Source organism: Triplophysa rosa, linkage group LG12 (genome assembly GCF_024868665.1).
Source record: "Triplophysa rosa linkage group LG12, Trosa_1v2, whole genome shotgun sequence".
Lineage (NCBI taxonomy): Eukaryota > Metazoa > Chordata > Actinopteri > Cypriniformes > Nemacheilidae > Triplophysa > Triplophysa rosa.
Window position 1 is genome coordinate 14,699,363 of NC_079901.1, and position 15,365 is coordinate 14,714,727.

Here is a 15,365-nt window from a genome sequence, read left to right on the forward strand (position 1 = left end):
ATCATTGTTAGTTAATGTTAACTAATGCATATTGTAATGTTAACAAATACAACCTTATTGAAAAGTGTTTTTCTTGTTCATGAGGATTATGTTGGATAAAAAAGACATAATGCGTTAAAGATTCTTCTTCTTATTTCAGTGAATCTCCCCCTAAAACGTCTTTAAAATCTGTCTGAACAAAAAGTAAAATCAGTCTGAACAGAGGATAATCTCGTTCATAATAACCCTTGGCGTGTTTTATCCTCTGCAGGTTCTGTGCTAACAGATTTACGTTATCAGACAGAAGGTGTGAAGGGGAGCGCCTCCTCTACCCAGCACTGCCTCCTCACAGGAGTGGAAAGCAATGATGTAATGTGCCTGGCTGCCTCAGAACCAGCAGCCCCCCTCTGCTGCTTTTCATCCCCCTTTCTCTCTCTCTCCTTTCTCTCTGCCTCTCTCTCCCTCACCCTCCCATCCTCTGCTGCTGCCGGTGGCTGGCGTTCGAATGCGCTGTGTTAGCTGCAGCCCTGGGCATCTCTGGGGATCCCTGCAGAGCTACTGTTCCTCTTCTGCCCGTGATGGCTGGGACTCGCCCGTGCATGGAAAGGATCGTCTCTCCCATCAGCCAAGGTAATTTCGTTCAGACCGGACAAACGCCATGTGTTGCAGATATTCTTTTTTAAAGGAGAGAAAGAGAACCGGGCAGGACAGAGGTTTGGGTGTAGTGCACAGCTGAATGAGAGGGTCTGATTGCTGGATCCCTGTTGTCACTAGAGTACCGGGTACCATGGCGATAGATTGAATTTGGTTTCCTGTGGCTGCCGCTGTCAGTTCTGCTCGCACGCTCACTTACTCGTGCACACTCACACACATGCACGGTGCCTCTAGTAAGGTGTTGGTGACCATGGTTAGGAGAGGATGGAATCCTGTGTTGTCTCATAGCTGGGTCAGCACATCACCTGGACTGCATCCTTTTCGAAAAGGACTTTGAATGCATCTTCATTGTGGCTCAAATGTAAGAATGTCTTTTTTATTCTGTAGGTTTAAACGAACAGATGCAGCCAAGAAGGTTGTGTCTCTTTCTTTTCTTTGGAAGACCTGATGTCTTGTCATTTATGTTTAGTGTGTGCGGTATGTTTTAATAACAGCATGAATGTAAAATAATTGTAGATGAATTTCCCTGCATGTTTATGCATGAGTAGGGGTTGGGTGTGTACACGGACAATGCTTCACATTAAGGACAGGGTAAACCCCTGATTCAGAGTATGCAGTTATTTTCTTGTAATGAATCTACTTAAACACAACTAAAGATTTCATGCTGATTTTCCAGCCGGTAGTCCTATTCCTACAGAATATAAGCATTGATTGTACATTTATGTTATTAGACTCCAGCTGCGTATAATAATTAGTCATTTTAAAGATGCACGTTTGACATTTTTTAGTGGTAGCTTGCTGTGAAATCCTGGACTTTGTTTGTTGCAATTTTTTCATATTTCATATGTCTGGATTGCTCCAAGTGCATGTGAGGTCATGACTAATTTATCCTTATAATAAGAGTCGGAAAATACCAGCAGCCTGCAGCTCACTTGCATAAATAATTGATTTCAGTTTCAGTAATTACTGAACAGTGTGCTTATAAATCTTGTGCATTTTGCTTGTTATCCCCTGTTTTATAGTCTCAAGTTTGTTTTTTAAGTGAGACAAATTGCAGATTTCAGACAGATTACCAGTATACAAATTTTAAATATCCTCAGGGGTTCCTGCAAGAAACGGCAGGCTAGTCTCAGTGTCAGAATCAAAGTGTAAAGATTTTCTTTTGTGACGAGGATCTGTAAAATCTGCAGACCTGTGAAAAATGGCCTGCTGTGATTGGTGGAACGAGACCATGTGGGCTTGTCGGGGGTCAATTTATGATTTCCCAGCTGGGAGAAGGTTATGTTTACTCAGGATGTGGTTGGCTCCTGCAGCCGGCGCGCTTTATCTGCGAGGCTGGAATACGCGAACGTTGCTTCACAGTCACATGTTCCACCTGTCAATAGATTGATCTAATGTGAGCAAGTGAGACCTCTCTTTTTTTAAATAAAGATGAAGCTTAAGTTTTGTCATTATGACCTTCATCCGCTCCATCCAGCAAGCAAGACGTGAAATGACTGTGGACCAAATGTTCCCTGAATGATTAGCTTCTGTGTGTCATGCCGTGCCCAAAAAAACTGTTTTCTCAGTGAGTGCTTTTATTGATTCCCCCCTGCGAGACGGTGAGCCAGGATTAAAAAAGAAAAGCCTTTTCCTCCTTTTTCGACACACTGTCATGTTCCCTGAGGAACCGTATCTAAATTTCACGTAGATGTGGTGTTGCACATGAAGGATTTTAATAGACACTTTGAGTCTAAGACAACATCTCTCAGTATTCCTCAGCAAAGATGTACTGTAAATGCCAGGATCTGCTTGATGTAACTCTGGAACACGTGAATTGTTAAGCGGCTAAAGATTTTAATACTGAGAGCTCTTAAACTTCTTAAAATTCTGTGTCCCCCAACACAAAGCAAGGCCAGGGTGTCTCTGATGGAGTTTTGTTGTGTCTGGCTCGCAAGTCTCCTTTACCATCATAAGCTGCCTATGACAGTGTTCTGTTGCAATTCACAGTTTTAAGGTAGTTCAAGTGTAGTAACCATGTTTTTTAGATAATTTGTGGTTACTTGGTCTTATTAGAAATCAAAGAGTGGTTACTATCGTTCATATATTCATAAAGTGCAAGATAGACATACTCTTTCTCAAACCTGTACATCAGCATTGCTCATCTTTTTGTGCATCTGTTTAGAGATGTTGAGCAGGCACTCTGTTGCTTTACTCTGTGTTCTGTATTGATATTTTGAAATTGTTCAAAGGTTGATAAAATGCATATGTCAAATGGGGCTTAAAGAGTTTTCGGTAACACTTTACTTAAAGCCTTTGGAGTTGTTTCCCGGACTGGGTTTAGGCTATAGTCCCAGACTAAAAGAAATGTTTGAGCTGTCTTAACTGAAAACTGCTTGCACTGACAGATAAAATATATCAGTGCCATTGTTTTGTCTTAAGATGCACACCATTAATGTTTGTTTTTAAGGTATGTTTGTAAAAACTACATAAATATCCTAATTTAACTAAGGCCTAGTCCTGGCTTAAGCTAATACCTGTCCGGGAAACTGCCCCTTTATGTATAATGCATTATAAAGGGGTATTGAAGGGTATTATGCATAATGGTGCATAATGTGTGTTGTAATACATTAAATGTTGGTTTAAAGAATTATAACCAAATTAAAAATGCAAAGTGTAATGATAAATTGATAAGTGTTGTAGCCCCGGTTTCACAGACAAGGCTGAAGACTAGTCCCAGACTAAAATTAATTTTGAGCTGTCTTAACTGAAAAAAAGCTTGCCCTGACATATCTTAAAATATGTCAGTGAGTATTGTTTTGTTTCAAGATGCACATCACTAATGTTTTTTCTAAGGCATTTTAATAAAAGCGACTTAAATAGCCTAAATTAACTAAGGCATAGTCCTGACTTGTCTATGAAACCGGGCCATAATGTATTAACTGTGGTTATAATTATTCATGAGACATTACAATGCATTATAAGTTGCATTACAAGGCAAAATGAATACATTAAAACTACTTTTATAATATATTATACATTATGCTTTAAGTAAAGTGTTACTGAGTTTTCCTTTAAATGAAAGTTCTGTAAATATCTCATTTCACTCCTAACCAGTATGCTGTTCACAGTTTATACATGTAGTTACCACAGACTGTCAAGCTCTGAAAAGAACAAAAAAAGTTCTAAAAGGAACAAAAAAAGATGAAAGTAGTACAAAACGCATGTGCTATATTCCAAGTGCTCTTTAATTCACAAATCTTTAGAATAACTGTATTTACACTGTGTCTACACGTGACATGACAACATGCTTGTTCTTAATGGGTTTGTCGCGCCGCATCCAGTGCGGACAAAATGTTAAATTCTAATGGGTTCTAATACGTTTCTAATGTCTTTTGTCGTGTCGCATCCGGTGTAGACACGGTGTTAGAATAAAAATAATTTTGCAGCTCTCAGATTAAATACAGCCTATGGCGTATAGTAGGTTTAAAGTCTTGACCATAGTCACAGGACACGAGACCAAATGACTTTTGATTAAATTGACATCGACCCTCCCTACTGCGTGATCACAGGATAATCTCCATCTGGTTATAACGTGTCCACGTTTTTAAGGATATTGCAAAAATGGTAGATGAAAAACGTTATGTTAGATGACAGCTCAACACGAAAGGAAAGACTCCCAAGTCTCCACTAACTTTATTTTATCTGCAGCTCTGTCATTGCATAAGTGTGTGTGTGTGTCTCCTCGGGGGCCACATTAAGAACTACTGTTGACTTCTCAAGATTCTTTATATTGTAGTCGTGGTTCATTGCTCGCGCAGGTTTATTACTCTCAGCTCTGCTGAAACATAACAGATGCCTCTTTTACAGGCTCAGCAGCGCTACGACAAAAATGCCCGTCTGCGCTTTTTCGAGACGTCCTGGTTATTGAAGCCCATTATGCTGGAGTGGACCGTCTACTTTTGCCTCATGCGTGAATCAGTGCGCCAAAGCCAAAGAGAAAAGCTGTAGCAAGTCGCTTTATTTGCATTTGTCAGTGTTAATTAGTGTCTTATTTGAGGCTCCCCTGTGGCCTGGCTCAAATACTAGACTTCTGTTCGCTCTTGGCTTTGCTGAATGGATTGAATGACAAGCCCCCTCCCTCGGCCTGTGCCCTCACTGCCAGGGTGGGCACCAGTACACACCGCAGGGAGAGGTAGGTCAAGTTGAAAAATTTTTAGTATTGACCCTATGACCAGATATAAAAATTGTATTTTTTAAATATCTCAAAAGTATGTTTGCTTTGAAACGTGGCACTTTGCTGACATACATAGAAAATCAGGTCACGTGTCATCGTTGGACATGCAGAGGGAAACGTGTAACTGACAGAGCTATTCTGTTTAATTATTTTTACTGGCTGGAGGGGAGGGGGGGGTCTGTCGAATGATCTGTTACGTGCTGTCTGGGTAAATGCAGAGGCAGGCACATGAAAGCGAGTTAAAGCTCCTTTGATATGGACAGGCACCTGAGGAGAAGTTTCTGCTCTATTCCAGAGTCTTCAAACTCTTTCTCTGCAAAATCTCAGAACAGATGAGTTCAGTGGGTTCAGGACACATTTTAAACTATGTTTTAGTAATGTCTTTATGATCATACTGTAAGTGAATGAATAATGATCATTTAGTTTATAGAATTATGATGAATTAATAGATACATTAAATACTAATTCATTTGATATAATCACTCAACCACTTAATAAAGTAATAATTAGCTGAGATTGATTTATCAAACTAAACCATTATTGCAGTGTTTGTTTTACCTTTTACTAATCTCAAAATTCACATGTAGATAACAGGCAGAAGTTAAAGGCCTCCTGGTGAGAATTGATGTTCATACAGGCTGATGGCAGAGCTTGTACGGATAATAGGGTGGGACGTTAGTCATCCAGATGAAAGTCAATTTGAGAAGTCTTTTTTTGATCTCTCACCACTCGAAATATAATCTGGACCCCTGGAGACATCCCCTTCAAAGGTGCTGCAAAACAGATTATGCCGCTATTTATGGAATAAATTTGCGAAATTAACATATTGCCCGTCACAGTTTAGAGAAAGTAAACATTTATATTCCAGTACTGGAGTGGTGTACCATGTTTACTTTGCAGTATTCTGTACTTTATTTTGACTGAGACTGGTCTTTGGTGTACTGTATATTTAGCAGAAATTTAGTTAGTAAAGTTATCGTTTATCTATAAAACTCCTCTCCTTTCTATTACACCTAATGACAATTGATTGGACTGCACACTTACTGTAATTAAAAGCCCTTAAAACTCCCTCATGTTCACTTTCAGAGATTGACAACATGGCCTGTTTTCCTGCTGAATATTAGTAGTGACCGAAAGATGTTCATTTTACTTGTCAATACAGCACATCTTAGAAACTGAATCTGTGTTGTGCTTTAAACAAGATAAGCCATGCGTCTTTATTTGTCTTATTCTCGTAATCCTGTTCGGCGAGAGCTTTGCTGTCAGCCTCCTGTGGTGATCCGTCAGTTTCTCTGTATAGAGACACAATTGTTGATTCAGATTTGCTGAGAATGGAGAAATGTATTCGCAAGCATTCATGTAGTTACAGTGCAAACCTACACGCCCATTCTTGCTGTTTTCAGCATAAATCATGCTTGAGAAAGATGTAGCCTTTGGAACACAAGTCACGTTTATGATCTCTTTGGACTAGATTTCTGACTAGTCTGATTGTAATACCCATTGTAATCTATAGAGGTCAGAATAACGTTTTGTCTCTGATAGGAATATTGATGTGGCTCGGGTTATGTCAGTGTGGACTCTGTTGGTTGCAAAAATGAAGAATTATAGTGTCATTTTAACTTTTGAGAAAATGAACACGACTGCCTTCCTGCCCAGCAAGACATGCATGAAGTTGTCAGATTTAAATAATCTAAGAAATTCTACTGTTCCAATTTAGGGGATTATGCGCCTCCTGCAGAGAGATTAACAGGCGAAAACTTGAGCCATTGCTTCTCTTTGCCGTGTACACCCTGGGAGTTTAACTTCAGATGACAAATGAGAGAGAGGCGGGTCCACGGCAGAACTGTCTGTGAAATCTTCACGCCACATCAGTCAAGCAAGAGATTTGAGGACAAAAGACAAAAAATTGGTTGATCCGTATGCTGCAGTATATGACAACTGAGAGTAGATGCAATTGTTTTTTTGTTTTTTTTGTTTCTTGGGGGCCAAATGACAATCTTCTAAAAACATTACATAAGTTTGCATAGAAAGGTAAAGTATAAGAAGAAATGAACTGTATGATGGAAAAGTTTACAGATAAAAAATTCAGAATTTAATATTTGTGGATATTCTTCATAAACTAAATCTCTCCTCGGTTCTCTCCCTCTGTCCCTCTCATCGCTCCACATTTTTCTTTCACTTTTTCATGAGTTTTTGGATTGAGTCGGATTCTACTGCAATATTCCAAACTCTTGTGGGTAACTGCATTTAGTTGTTTTCAAATGACCGGTATGATAGTAGACTGAGGTAGACTTAAAGAGAGAGAAAAGGGGGCGGGTCCCCGTCTGCATCTGGCATCCATAAGTAAGAATCTGATAAGTGCCTCGGCTCTGCTCCCCGTCTCTCGTGACACGCTTGTTCTTCATTTGGCTTGTCCACGTCTCCTAATGATGGCATCCCGAGGTCTGACACCCCAAACCTACCATTCCATCTGCCTGCTTAGCATTTCCCCTCAATACATAATTAGCAGCACTATTTTAGTCACAGGGATTCCCAACTGTGACTGTTCTTTTCCTCTCAGTAGTTCTCTTCTCTTGTTAACTAGGCCATAATTAGACGATTTGTCAGTGAAGCCTTTCGGTTGATCCAGCACCAAGCTGCTTAAAGCATTTAAAGGGACGATTCATTAAAAAAATCCATTTCTATCATCATTTGTTCACCCTCACGTGGTTGAAAACGTGTATATGATTGTGGAACACAAAAGAAGGGATTTTGAGAAAGGTTTTGGTTGTTTTGTGTCCATACAATAGAAGTCAATGGGATCCAATGTTGTTTGGTTACCAACTTTCGTTGAAATATCTTCTTACGTGTTCTGCAGAAGAAAGTAAGTCATACAGGTTTGAAATGACATTAAGATGAGTAAATGATGAAAGAAGTTACGTTTTTGGAGTGAAATGTCCCTTTCAAGAGACATTCTATGTACTTTTTGGCTTTAAAGTGTCTTTTATTTTAGGTGGGTTAGATTTGAGGCCCTGTATATACTAGTGTACTCGTAAACATTAGGATTTTTTAACAGATGTGCAAATGTGAGGTTTCTCTCAATTTTGGACCAAGTTATCGATGACTCACACTGCACAGGAAGTAGCAAATCGTTTTTATGGGAACAGAAAAGAAAGCTGCATTTGTCAATCCAATGTCTTGACTGATTCAAATGGCTTTGCAAGGTTTCAAGGTTTTAAAGCTCTGACTGGAAAATAACCCTTTGTTTTTCATAATGCAATATGTTGGTTGTTTATATTGTCGTTAATATTCCAGAAGGTTTTTGTGAGTCTGTCAGGAACTACACTATTCACTGAAGGTACTGGCAGTGCCTGTTAAACTTTAGAGTTTGTAGTTTCAAGGCAGGACACAGAATCCTTTATGGATGTTAATTGGTCTCCCTTGTGCTTGCAAGAAGCACATCCCTCCCCCGAATACCCCTGTATTTAGAATAATGGTTGACCATTTTGTTTTAATTATCACAAATGCTTAATTGCTTACATTTGTTCCCCACACGTATTTGCTTCTTGCTTCTAAGAACTCATGGCCGAGTCCCTTCCTCTGCCATTACAAAGTTGTAAAATGTAATAAGCATTTATTTTCAGTTTAAGAAATCCACCCCTTTTGAACCCTTTAAATGTTGAACATCATCACCCCTTCTTCTCCTGACCGTATTCTATTTCTCTTTACTCAATATTTTCAGCCAGATCCTGTTCTATAGACGAAGAAAGATTACCTGAATTTCAAGTTGCGGAGACCACATGTACTAAAAGTAAAACTACACATAAGTTAAGAAACCTTGTGATTTCTTTGAAGCCTCTGGTGTTGATAAAGGGCATGCCTTCTCGCTCAACCCCTTTTACTCTCTCTGAGCGTAAGGAGGCGGGGCTATGAATAAACCAGAGGCGGTCTTTACTACTCCAGCGTGGATACACACACTCAGTCAGAATAGCAGACAGAGAATGAGAGCTGTACTACCGATCCTCATATCCAAACCCGTAAACAACTGATGCTGGCCGGGTCTACTGTTTCCGAAACCACTTCTATCCTTAAGGATTCTGTCTTCCCTTGATTTTCCGATAGGAATTCTATATTTCCCCCCTCTGAGGAACAAGTTGGAAATCTGTGTCTGTTAAAGAGTAAGTACTCAGCACTTCTTCAAGCGTCTCTTGCTGGTTGCTGTTAATGATTGATTCGTGTCTGCGGGGGTGTTTGGTTAGTGTGCAAATGAAAGGGTTTTATTGCGCCACTCTCCTGTTATATGCTGCAGGCGGGTGGCGTGTCCGCATGGGGGTTTGTTATTGCAAGGGGCTCTATAAGTGGCACTGGGTCGGGAGGGTTCGAAGGGGGAGGTTGTGCTTTGACACGAGACAATCCCGTCACTGTAAGAAGTTATCTGGGAGGTGATAACGGGTCGTAATGGATCACAGAACAGCGAGTTCAGTCTGCTTCTGTGTGTGTGTCTTAAGAGCCTGCGTTTGTTTGGGTTTGGTTTCAAATGATCAGTTCTGCAGGGTGTGTTGTAGTTTGGGTTGGACGGTGTGCGTGAGCCCTTTGGCAGTTTAACTTGGAGCAAAAGGCTCTGTCTTCTCATCTCTGGAGTTAGTGTACTCACACACACACATAGATACATACACAGACGTGCTCGCTTCTCCCTTTCCAGCCGGGGTCTCTGCCAGGAGACTGTGACAGCCAGCCGCTTCAGAGAAACTTTCCATGAACTTGGGAACGCAGGGACGTGAAGGGAAAAATCTGAAAAGCAAGAAGTGCGAGGGTCTTTATTAAAAGCTTTAAGCTGTCTTTGCTCATGTGGTTTTGGCATCTTCACATATCTGCGATTGGGTCAAGGCTATGCTGGAGGCGGAGACTACAGATGTTATTAAGAAAACAGACACCTCTAGCCTAGTTAGTCATCTACAGATCGGTGACTATTAATGTATCATCACTCAGAAGCTAAATGTAAAACCACTTCAAGGAGATGAGCTTTTTTGGATGTGTGGGTTGGATTTCTGTGATCAGGTCATTTGTAATGTATGTAAAAGTATTTTTCTTGAATTAACATGCAGGCTGTGATAGAGAGCATCTGTTTTCAGGTGCAAAAAATATAAACTTGCACGTCAAGTGTATTTCCAGTGAGTTTTTTTTCTTTTTAGCCAGCGGTGGTGTTGTGTTGGACAGCTGCACGTAGGAGATAACCACTGCAGTTTAGGAATTAAAGGGAACGGTATCAAAGACAGCAATTTAAGTTATCTTCAAAGAGCTGAACATGTACACAGTTTACAGTATAGACTAGGGATCTGTTCCAAAAATGTTGGTAAGATGCCTACATAGACAGCGTCTTTAAGATATCACAGATGTGCTCCATGTGTTGATTTTATCGCTTTCCAAGATTACTTCTGTCTAAATTCATGCTGTTTTGGACAAAATTGTCCAAAAAGCAGCATTGAATGTATATTTTGCCGAGTAGGCAATCCTAAAATAAAGCCGAGGAAAAAATTAAGAGACCACTTTAAGTTTTTCTGAATTAAATATTTATGTGTTTAGGTAAAATGATCATTTTTCTTTCATTCTGTGAACTGCTAACAATATTTCTCCAAAATTTCAAATAAAGATATTGTTTCTATTTGCGTTTATTTGCAAAAAATGAAAACTGGAGAAACGGGTCCAAATAACAGAATAGATGATTTTTTTCAGACCTCAAATACTGCAAAGAAAACAAGTTCATATTCACTTTTAAGCAATACAACAGTAATATGTGTAGCTATTGTCATGCTGTCAGTCTTTCACATTGCTGTTTAGGTCAGTCCTGAGGTTGAAATTCAACAGAATGGACACAAAACATCCAGAAATGCTGCATAAATGAAAATTTGGAATGTTCTCTTAATTTATTTCCGCAGCTGTACATTGCAGTGTGCTCAGTAAAAATATGCATTAAAATGAAGAATCGGGAGAATTATTTGAAATGATTATTTTACAGATATTATTAAATATTGAAATGTGTCTGTAAAAATTGAGAGGAAAAATATTTTAAGAGAATAGAAAAAATTGGAATTAAAATTTTAAATTTACCCAATACTTGGAATCGTAAGTAGAAACTTCTGTGTGCTTTGCAAGAAGTGTGCTTTTTATATGCACAGAGTTTGTTTTTACAGAGTGTTTAAAATCACTCACATAAGATTCAATTGCAGTCGGGATGCTGCCTTAAAATTCAACTGCCCACATAGGAAGAAGACAGCTAACTAGGTTTTGGAACTGAGCCTGCTTCTATAAAAACTTTAGTGAAGGGTGGTTGTAAGATATTTGTGAAAAGTTTAAAAATAGAAAGCATCACACAGAGAAAGGATCAAATGAAATGGGCTGATTGTGCTGCTTGTAGTCTTTTCCCTGTGTTTTTCTTTCGTCTGGTTCATAAAGACAGCAGCTGGCAATAGCATTCTGGGCACAGGACCCTTGACAATGGTCGGCCTGTGTGGGGCTGCCATAAAGTGTTTGGTTAGTTGGTAAAAGACAGTGCCTGTTATTCCAATAGTGCACTGCCCGCCTTGCTTCTCTTAAACTATACCAGACAAGAGTGTTTCAAGACCAGGGAATGCATTTGATGGATATTTGGACAAGTTACATTCTCCCTCATGGTGTCAAGAAGATCCAATAGCTTTTTGAAAGTGTATCATACTGTAATGGTGAGAGAGGTCTCTGATGTTATCAGAAGTGGGGTTAAAGTGAATAGATTTTAAGAACAAGGCAGGCAGAATAAAAAGGTTCTGCTGAATTTGTAACAGCAGCCTGTTGCATATTAAACCGATAGTAGAAGTGGAGCAGATGCAGACCGTATCTCTTCGTAGTATCTTTAGAGAGCACAAAGCTCTCCTTTCTCAGGTCTCCACGCACCACCTGGTTCTCATCTCAGTCATCAGATCCCAGGGCTATTTTCCAGCTTTCGCTTTGATTCTTCTTGCTTGACTAGCTACTGTATACAGTACCTGTGTGTGTGTGCGTGTGCGTGTGTGTGTGCGTGCGTGCGTGTGCGCGTGCGTGTTAGTTTGGATTAAAGAACTAGGTCAGTTATCTTTTCTGATAGTAGAATCAAGAAAGTTAAGCAAAAGCAAGTCTTAGTTTCTCCTTGAGTGTTGAGACAAACTCATGAGCTGACAAGAGAGCACACAAACACAATCACCTTTTTTCTACATCATTAACTGCTGACAGTTATAACTCCTTAGTGTGTATGACACTCCCCAACAAAAAATAATAAAGTTGTGGGTACGCTATTGATACAGTAAACTGGGTATGGTTATCATAGCACATAAGTTACACTTTGTGTTACTGTATATCAACTTTGTATTTTTACAATTATCATTATTATCATTATTGATATTTTTAGTTATTGCTGGCCAATTCCAGTGTTATGGATGTGACATTTTCATTCATTCTCAGAGAATGTATTTATTGCAAATGTATATAATCTGTTTATATTTTAATAATCCGCTGATATTCGACTCCAGACATGAGAAAAATATCAGTCTATGCACGAGTTTTATATTTTAAACGAGAGAAAAATGAATGCGTTATGGATGTGGCAAAAAAGCATGCATGTTTTTTGAGACCCAACATACTTTGTAGGATTTCTGTGAATTAAAACGTACAAACCAGAAGCAATAATACCAAACAAATGGAGAAGGCACAGCTCTTTATAGAACATAAAACAGTGATTGCTAGTTGTGTGATTTGAGAGATTACATATGTCAACACAACCAAATTCTTCTTTATCTGACTTAAATGAAACAAAAAAAATGAGTTTGGCATTACATGTCAACTCGTGCTTCTCCGTGCTTGAGCTGGTTTTAAAGAATTCAGCATTTCCATGTAATGCCACCAACATTCCTACAGTTTATTTGTTTGACTGTGGTCATTTGTGTGACTGACTCACGCACATAGTTTCTTTTGTGATTGGGTGGGGGGCTTATGGACGAGGGGGACGCCTCCATAATGTTTAAATGAAGCCTGCGTCACTGGTGCCATCTCACACTGTTGTTGCAATACATGCAGGCAGACAGTGAGAACAGAAGTTTTGACAGACGTCATGTAGTTTCGTAAACTATCATGACTTAAAGCCTAGGGGGGACGAGGCACTGTGTTTTTACTCGCTGCTGGGAAGTCTTTAAACATGCGTCTTTAAAGGACGTCAGAGGACCCCCTCCGGTTTTCCCAGTCAAACTGTTTCTCCCAGGGGCATTATATGGGAACTGACTTTGGAGTTGGAAACAGACCAAAGCTCAGTATTTGCATGCTTGTTTCTGAGACGGTTAGTGACTTGTGACCCACAGAAGAGTGCACATGAGCAAGAACGAGAGATTGCAAAGTAAGTGGGCTTGTATAATACATTAAGCAGAAAAAGCCTGTGGAATCAGTTTTAATGGTCACGTGCACATATGAAGGGGCAAGTATGACCGTTCTTTTTTGTGCGTCACGCACGCACTGACACCTCCTCTGTTTCACACCTGTTCCTTCTGTGTTACATGTATTATGCAGGTCTATTTTAAACAGGCCGGGCCGCATGTGGTGAAGCATGTCCGTGACTCTTAGACTACTGAGAACATGTCACAGATTGTTTGTGCGTGTGTGTGTGCGCATCAGTTTTCATGTGTAATTTAAGGTGCCTTAAAATGGCATTAATTAAATTTGCAAGCCGATAGACTTGAGACAAGCTGAGCGTTCACACATTCTGACACGCACACATGCGCATTGTGATCCGATATCTTCTTAAAGCATTCCAGGTTGTGCCCTCTCCCCTACTAATGGCTTCTCCGACCTTCCCAAACATACCTCACCATGACCGAGTGGAGATTCACACCACACAACGGCTCCTCTCCAACTAAATGCTTTTCACGCCACGCTACTTTTGTTTTTGCTCTGATACCTGATCTGAGCCGACAGAATTATTTATGAGTTATTGGATGATTTAAAGCCATGGCAAGTATGCATCACAGAGACGAGGACTGTCCGGATCTCAGATAAAAGCACCTCTTTGTGGAATATCACACTGTATTTCCACCTGATTTTAAGCCCACCTCGCTCTGTTTCACCGCATTAAACATTCCTATCCGTCACACGCTCCGTCAGAGCTCCGTCTCTCGTGTAGGCAAACTTATACACTCGAACCTTCATGACAGGTCCATCTCTGACCAAGATGGCCACAAGAGTCCACCTTTATCCACCTATGCAGAAACCCTTGTGTGTAACTGTACAGTGTGAAGCGAAGCATTCTGGAACAGTACATCTTATGCCAACAGCATGCTGAAAGCTTCCTGCGTGAGAAGTGCGATACGGTCCGAGCAGGCCTTACTTGTGTTTGTATAGGAAGAATGGAAGGGTATGAGAGAAAGTGAGGGAGCTGAGATATTGTATGATGAATTATTTATTAAAGTGGACCAAAGTTGGCATGTTTATAGGAACTGAGGTCTTGCACTTGGTTTAGATGTTGACTTACAGCATCATTCAACCCATGTAGCAACAGTGGAGTTCAGAACAGAACAAAATAAATTCTCACTCATATTCCTATTAACACGCTTTGTTGGTTTTCATGTATACAATGGCAAGTATCATTCATTTTCTTTACCTCAAAATTTTTATGAAAACATTTTCCTAAATCCATTTTAAGTATTATAATATACTGTAATATTATATAATGTAACATCGTATCGTATATATTGTATCGTATATATTATATTATATACCATTAATTATATTATGATTTATTTTATTTTTGCATCATCAGCCCCTATCCTGTTATGGGTTAAATCAAACCATGTAATATTTGTGACATCTTAAATGTACTAAAATGTATTAATTCATATAAAAATTCTAAATTTTTATTTCCTTTCTGATGCAGCATGGGGAAATGGAAAATAATTGGTTGTTCCATTTCCTGCTTGTTTTATATTCAAAGGAACAGAACGATAGTGATCTTAATTAGTTTTCTGTCAGAATAATCTACAGATATAAGTGATAAGAACCTGCCCTGACCAGCCTTCTATACAATATCACCCACTCATCGAGGTTTTTGTTTATTGTTCCTGGCATCATGGCTGCATTCAAGGTGTTAGACAATCTGCTAAGGATCTTAAGACTGATCAGCCATGTGAATCTGGTTTAGTTGGCAGTTGGCACAGACACATCGAATTCATATCCCAGAAACCCACAATTTGGTTTTCATCGTCTGTACTATCAGCTCTGACCTGCATAACCTGAGCTGGGTGGTGCAGTTACTATAGGATTACAAACAGAGTTACACATCCAGGTGAAACTACACCATGTACTGCAATACTTCCTTTTTAAAAACGAACCCCTCCTTTAGAAATGAATCTCACAATGCTCCACATGAAACCCTCCCATTAGTCTAAAATAAATGGTTAATGAAAAGTTTTCTTGAAGCAACTTTTAAAAGAGGAGGTGTGTTGGAATGTGTTTTGTAATGGATTGAATCGACCTGTTTCTTCGTGTC

General features: G+C 39.5%; 1 protein-coding gene across 3 annotated transcripts in view; it reads left to right on the forward strand.

Moving 5' to 3' along the window:
- sema4ba (sema domain, immunoglobulin domain (Ig), transmembrane domain (TM) and short cytoplasmic domain, (semaphorin) 4Ba) overlaps positions 1-15,365 on the forward strand; it is a 60,085-nt gene continuing 44,720 nt past the window's right edge. The window contains exon 1 of one of the 3 annotated variants that reach the window (XM_057347511.1): positions 1-609. The gene's annotated coding sequence lies outside the window, so the exon portion shown is untranslated. Of the gene's footprint in view, positions 610-879; positions 995-8,820; positions 9,007-15,365 lie in introns of those variants that run through there. The other 2 variants (XM_057347512.1, XM_057347510.1) reach the window with 2 other exon arrangements.